The sequence below is a fragment of the Hakea prostrata genome, chromosome 2, assembly GCF_041222555.1.
Source record: "Hakea prostrata isolate BN-2017 chromosome 2, UWA_Hpros_2, whole genome shotgun sequence".
NCBI classification, from domain to species: Eukaryota; Viridiplantae; Streptophyta; class Magnoliopsida; order Proteales; family Proteaceae; genus Hakea; species Hakea prostrata.
The window spans coordinates 2585406-2591780 of NC_142601.1; the positions used below are offsets into that span (position 1 = coordinate 2585406).

Genomic DNA, 6375 nt, shown 5'->3' on the forward strand with positions numbered 1-6375 from the left:
GCCGTCTTAGCTCAGCTGGTAGAGCGCATGGCTTTTAACCATGTGGTCGTGGGTTCGATTCCCACAGACGGCGGTTTTAACTCAACCAGTGTTTTGCTACCGTTCCCGGTAACGTCATCCCCACCACATTTAGGTTACTCCGGTTGCCCGCAAACGCCCCCACCATTACATTTAGGTTTTAACTCAACCAGTGTTTTGCTACCGATTCAAACCTTGAGTAAACGATTTACATCCTTCCACCATTACATTTAGGAGGGAGTTCATCCCTAAGCACTGACAAGGTGCAAGGTGGGTTAGAGATGAATCTCTCTTCTAAATGTGTGATGAAGAGATATGAGAAGAACATAATCTTTTGATCCAATTCCTTTTCAAGAGTTACTTTCGCTCTTATTCCCTTGATAGACCTGTAATCAATACTTAAAGTATTGTACCAGTCAAGTTATTTTAAGAGACGTATCGCTTTGTATCGAGTATTGTATTGTACTCACCCACGTATTTTAGTGCAATCTGATATGAGGATGTATCAATATATACCGTATCGATTGTATCCATTATGAATACATATCGACTAGTATCATATTGCATTATAGGATACTTCAAACCTTGCCTATAATCTCTCCATTTGAAACTGACAATCAGCCTTTCTTTATGGACAGAAAATCAAATTGAACTTTTGACTGTCTCTCTCACCATTATTTATCATTTTTTTTAGGTAAAATCACCATTAGTTATCATAGGATCATTAAAAATAGTAAACTAATTGTCAACTGGGACCAAATTATCAAAGCTTTTGTTGACAAAATTTCGATAAAACTGAAGCAAACGGTCAAATGACAAGTCTTGGAATTGAAGTATATGATGGGAAGAAAACTTTTACTATTATTTTTAGAAACTTTCACTCACATTCGTAACATTACAGTTGTGAAGTAGTCTATATAATGTTGGTCCTAATGACTTGAAAATTAAAGTATGTTTAATAGACCAATTCAAACTGGATTTGCTTCGTTCCATCTTGATTCTTGGAGATTCGAACTAGTTAATTCAAAAAGATTTTAAGGTTTGTTCTGACTTATTCTGGTCAAATTAGAATCAAAATCAACTCGAAAGATAATCAGTAGGTTATTGTCAGTTATATATAGAATTCATTATTATTGTGAGAAATAGTGGTAATTTCTTGACAATTATCCCCCAGTGATAACTACGTCATCGATATAGACTTAGATGACAACTGTTCCGCCAATAGTTTTCGTGACAAATATTGAAGAGTCTGATCTACTTATTTTGTATCCAAAATTTATAAGGATTGTACTTAACTTATCTTACCATGCTCATGGTGATTGCTTAAGACCGTATATTGTCTTCTTCAATCTGTTGGCAATACCATTTTGATTTTTTAATAGATGACTTAGAGGAACTTTTATGTATACGTCTTCTAGCAAATCTCTTTGTAAGAATACATTTTTAACGTCCATTTGGAAGATAGGTCATTCACAATTGACAGCTATTGACATTAACATTCTTACAATGCTCATCTTAACTACAGGTGCAAAAGTTTTCTTATAGTCAACTCCATATATTTGGGTATATTCTTTAGCAATAAGCCTGGCTTTGTATCTTTCAATTGTGCAATTACTGTTGTATTTGGTCTTATAGGCCCAATGACAATAAATTGGGTGTACACCATTTAGGAGTGGAACAATGTCCCATATATGATTCTTATCAAGGGTCTTTAGTTTATCTTCCATAGCATTCACACATACTGATGAATTATTGGCTTCAAAATAATTAGTGGATTCCTAATGATCCTCAATAGTAGTTAAAAATGCAAGGAAATGAGGAGAAATATGATCATCACAAATATGAGATATTTTACTATATGATATGTTGAGAAGTCATGCATTCTGATGGAAGGTTTAGGGACTTGAGTTGACCTTCGAACTTGTATAGATGATGCCTGCCCATTCTCATGTGGAGGCTGGAGCCAATATTTGTGGTTCTTTCTTGAGTATCCAGATTGTTTCGTTGCTCAATGTCGATTGATGAACTATTTAACATATTTGGTAATGGGGTAGGAGCAAATTCTTACACAACAAGTTCATTGTAATTATCCATATTATTTTCCCCCTGAATTTGACTATTTGAAATAAAAACATGTGAGTTTCATCTTTTTTCAAAAGAAACATCACGAGAAATAAAAACTTTCTTGGAGACATTTATAGCCCTTTTGCAATGTTGAGTACCCCAAAATACACACACTTCTTAGAGTGAGGATCAAGTTTGCTACCATGTTGCGAGTGAACATAAGCAACACAACCAAAGACTCTAAGATAAGTCATTGTAATTGAACGATTAAAGAAAACTTTCAGTGGAATCTTGAATTGTAACACACTACTTGGAAGACGATTAATTAAATAACAACTTGTATGAACAGCATCCGACCAATAAATTTTGGGAATATTTCCATAAAAAAGTAAAGAACGGGTTACCTCAAGTAAATGCCTATTCTTATGTTCAACAACTCTATTTTGTTGAGGTGTGCCAACACATGATGTTTGATACAAGATTATCATATTTTTGAGATAGGACTGGAAATGGGTATTGTATACTTTGTGCCATTATCTAATTGTAAGATTTTAATGCGAGTTTAAAATTGAGTGTGAACCATATTGCAAAAATCTTGAAATATCTACAGAACTTTATTCTTGGATCTCAATAAATATAACCACGTGGCTCGTGATTTATCATCAATGAAACTAATAAATAATTTAAAACCATCTCTAGAATCCACAGGAGAGTACCAAACATCAGAATGTATAATCTCAAAAAATGTACTGAAAACATGAGTACAGTTCGAAAATAACAACCTATATTGCTTAGCAAAATGACAAGCATCACAACAACTAGAATCAAAAGAGAAAGCTGAATTCAAAGAATTTAGAATCCTATGAGAAGGATGGCCCATACACCAATGCCAAAGTTGGGATTTCTTAGCGTTTTTTAAAGAAACCAAAGCACCATTTGGAAAGTCCAACACATACAAACCATGTTGTAGGCAACCTTTACCAATCATCAATCCGGTTATGCAGTTCTAAAATATTACTTTATCCTTGGAAAAGATCACATTGTAATTCAAACTCTTAGTAATCTTGCTGACTGATAGTAAGTTCATAGACAAAGATGGCACAAACAATGCATCTGCTTTTGTTGAAAATAAATTCAACTTCTCATATCCTTGAATAGGATCAGTGGTGTCATTAGCAACCGAAATAGGAAAGAATGAGTCCACTTTATCAGTATTCAAATCAGATAAACAATATGAAGAACGAAACATATTGTCAAGATGCACTGAATTCACTATAAAGTAATTATGAAATAAAGTTGAAAGGGCAAGGGGAGTACTAGTGGTGTGAACAACATTGCTTGATTCAACTGTTGAGCAAACATAACTATTTGTCTGAAGGAGCTGTTGTAGTTGAGATGCAATCTGTTCAAGAGAACCCTAGAAATTTGAAGAGCCTCTTGAGCAACGATTTTTGGATCCGATGTTTTAGTGGTGGTTTGATCTTTAGAAGAACGTAAGTGAGGATGCAACTGCCAACATCATTTTTTAGAATGACCATCACGATTACAATGATTAGTAGGTCGAGTTCCACGACCTTTCCCACGATGACGACCATAAGAGACTTGATTTCTAGAGCCAAAGTTAGGAACAATGTTTGTTTTTGCAACATGAGTAGTAGTCTCACTTTGATCAGTCCCTGTTTTAGATTTAGATTGCATAATGTGTCTTCTAGTTTCTTATCTCTGAATATTGGCATAAACAATAGAGAATGTGAGAATGTCTAGATTTTTCAGTACTTGTCTTTTTAAGTCTTCATATTTAGGACAAATACTGGCTAACACTTGAAAGACACGGTCATGCTCATCTCTTTTCATATATTCATCAATACTTTGGGCTGATGGATGATATTGTCGAAGTTCGTCTCATTTATTTTTAAGGTTTCCAAGATGATCAGAAAAAGATTGAGAAGGGCCTTGCTCAACATGGGCAATCTCTTGTTGCAGTTCATAGATCTTAGAGGAATTATTAGCTTGTCCATACACGAGTCTCAAGGCATTTTACAGAGATTTAGCCAATTCAGAGTAATCAAAAATCTCATATATCTGTGGTTTCATGGAATTAAAAAGCCAAATCATAACTTGGTTATCACTGGCAAGACATTCACCATATCCTAGGGTCAACAATATTAGGAGTATTGATCTGTCAATTAACATGACCAATCTTAGAACACCCACATAAAACAACGGTTATTGCACAAGACCAAGTCAAAAAATTTCTTTCATCGAGTAAGGTGGAGGTAAGATGACTAATGGGTTTTTATGAAACCTTTGGGTCATCCTTTCCTTCTTCTTCCTTTTTTTTTTTTTTTTTTTTTTTTTGACCAAGAACCAATCAACAACCAAGCAAATAAAACAAAAGAACTTCAACACAAAAGAACTTTCAACACATGAGACCCAAAGTTCCCTTGATAGACCTGTATCAATGCTTAAAGTACTACCAGTCAAGTTATTTTAAGGGACATATTGTCTCGTATCGAGTATTGTATCGTACTCACCAATATATTTTAGTGCGATTTGGTGGGAGGATATATCAATATGTACTGTATCGATTGTATCCAATATGAATACATATTGACTAGTATTGTATTGCATGTATGATACTATAAAGCTTGCCCATAATCCCTCCATTTGAACCAGACAATCAGCCTTTCTTTATGGATGGAAAACCAAATTGACCTTCTGAGTTCTGACTGTCTCTCTCACCATTATTTATCATTTTTGGGGGGATAAAATCACCATAATTTATCATAGAATCATTAAAAATAGTAAACTAATTGTCAACTGGGACCAAATTATTAATGCTTTTGTTGAAAAAATTGCAATAAAACTGAGGCAAACGGTCAAATGACAAGTCTTGAATTTGGAGCATATGATGGGTAGAAAACTTTAACTATTCTTTTTAGAAAATTTCATTCTCATTCATAACATTTCAATTGTAAACTAGTGTATATAATGTTGGTCCCAATGACTTGAAAATTAAGGTATGTAATAGACCAATTCAAACTATCTTGATTCTTGGTGATTCGAACTAGTTAATTCAAAAAGATTTTAAGGTTCGTTCTTCTGACCTATTCTGGTCAAATTAGAATCAAAATCGACTAGAAATTAAGATAATCAGTAGGTTATTGTCAGTTATACTTATTGAATTCATTATTATTGTGAGAATTTTTATTTTGTCATACGGATTTCATCAGGTGAGATGTCAAATTTGATGAGTAATCTCAATTAAATTTCTCATTTCTATTTTAAACTTCACAGCTTTGCCCGACAAACTTCACCAATTTGTCCTTGAAGAGATGCCGTAATCTAAGTTCAAATCTTGTTTTAGTCTTCTTAACTCAGCCAGTAGAGCACAGTCATGGTTCGATAAAGGTGGAAGGTTGGTGCATCAGCAATTAGCACAAGAAAAATCTTGCCATATTCTCATGAATTTCATTAAAAAAAAAAATCCATCTTAATTAACATTTAGTTGAGAATATAAAAGTTTCATATCATTCTTTAAATATTAGTTTGACAAACTTTTTAGATCTTTTGAGACAAATTTCTATATAGCTGATGAGTATGTGTTGAAAACTGAAAAGTTTAGTTTGGTGAGATGGATGATGGGTGGGTGCTTCAATGACAAGAACCAACTGAAAGCAGCTTTTGCTCTTTCTTTGCTGTAATGTCGATGCAACTTGTGGGCACAAGGAATCTTGCATTCTATTATCCATTATGAACTGACCTTGCAGCCTCTTAAGTCTTACCAAAATTTTGAATTTGAAAATATTTATTATTTCTTGTTTAATGCTCACCACACAAGGTTTGTTGATAAATTACTAAGTTTGAGGTCCATTCTAGAAGCAGGCTCAACATGGTATTTTAGAATTTAATATTTTTAATCATCTTTCGGTGTGTTTTAAATGCAGGACTGCCAGTTAAAGGTCATTTTTTTTGAGTGACATTTGTTAGACTTTTTTGTGTATTGTATGGCGACACATTTTTATTTTTCGTGATTAGACTAAGAAGATATAAGGCAGCAGACACTTTAGGATTAATAACTGAGTCTCGCCCACAAGTTCTTTATTTCATCTCTACAGTAACTCTTTTCTCTTCAGTGGGTGTTTTCATGTCTTCAACTTTTACTAGTACAGTAACTCTTTTCTCGTTGATCCTTTTATGGATAAAACTTCTCTTCGATGGGTGTTTTCAACTTTTACTAGATACTTTGTGTGGAACCTTCATAATGATGTTCCTTTTAACAACAAGCCACCT

The 6375-nt window shown here is 33.8% G+C and overlaps 1 non-coding gene across 1 annotated transcript; it reads left to right on the forward strand.

Moving 5' to 3' along the window:
• Nucleotides 1-73, forward strand: TRNAK-UUU (transfer RNA lysine (anticodon UUU)). Its single transcript has one exon. It is a non-coding gene; the product is annotated as a tRNA-Lys (tRNA).
• Nucleotides 74-6375: the final 6302 nt, after the last annotated feature.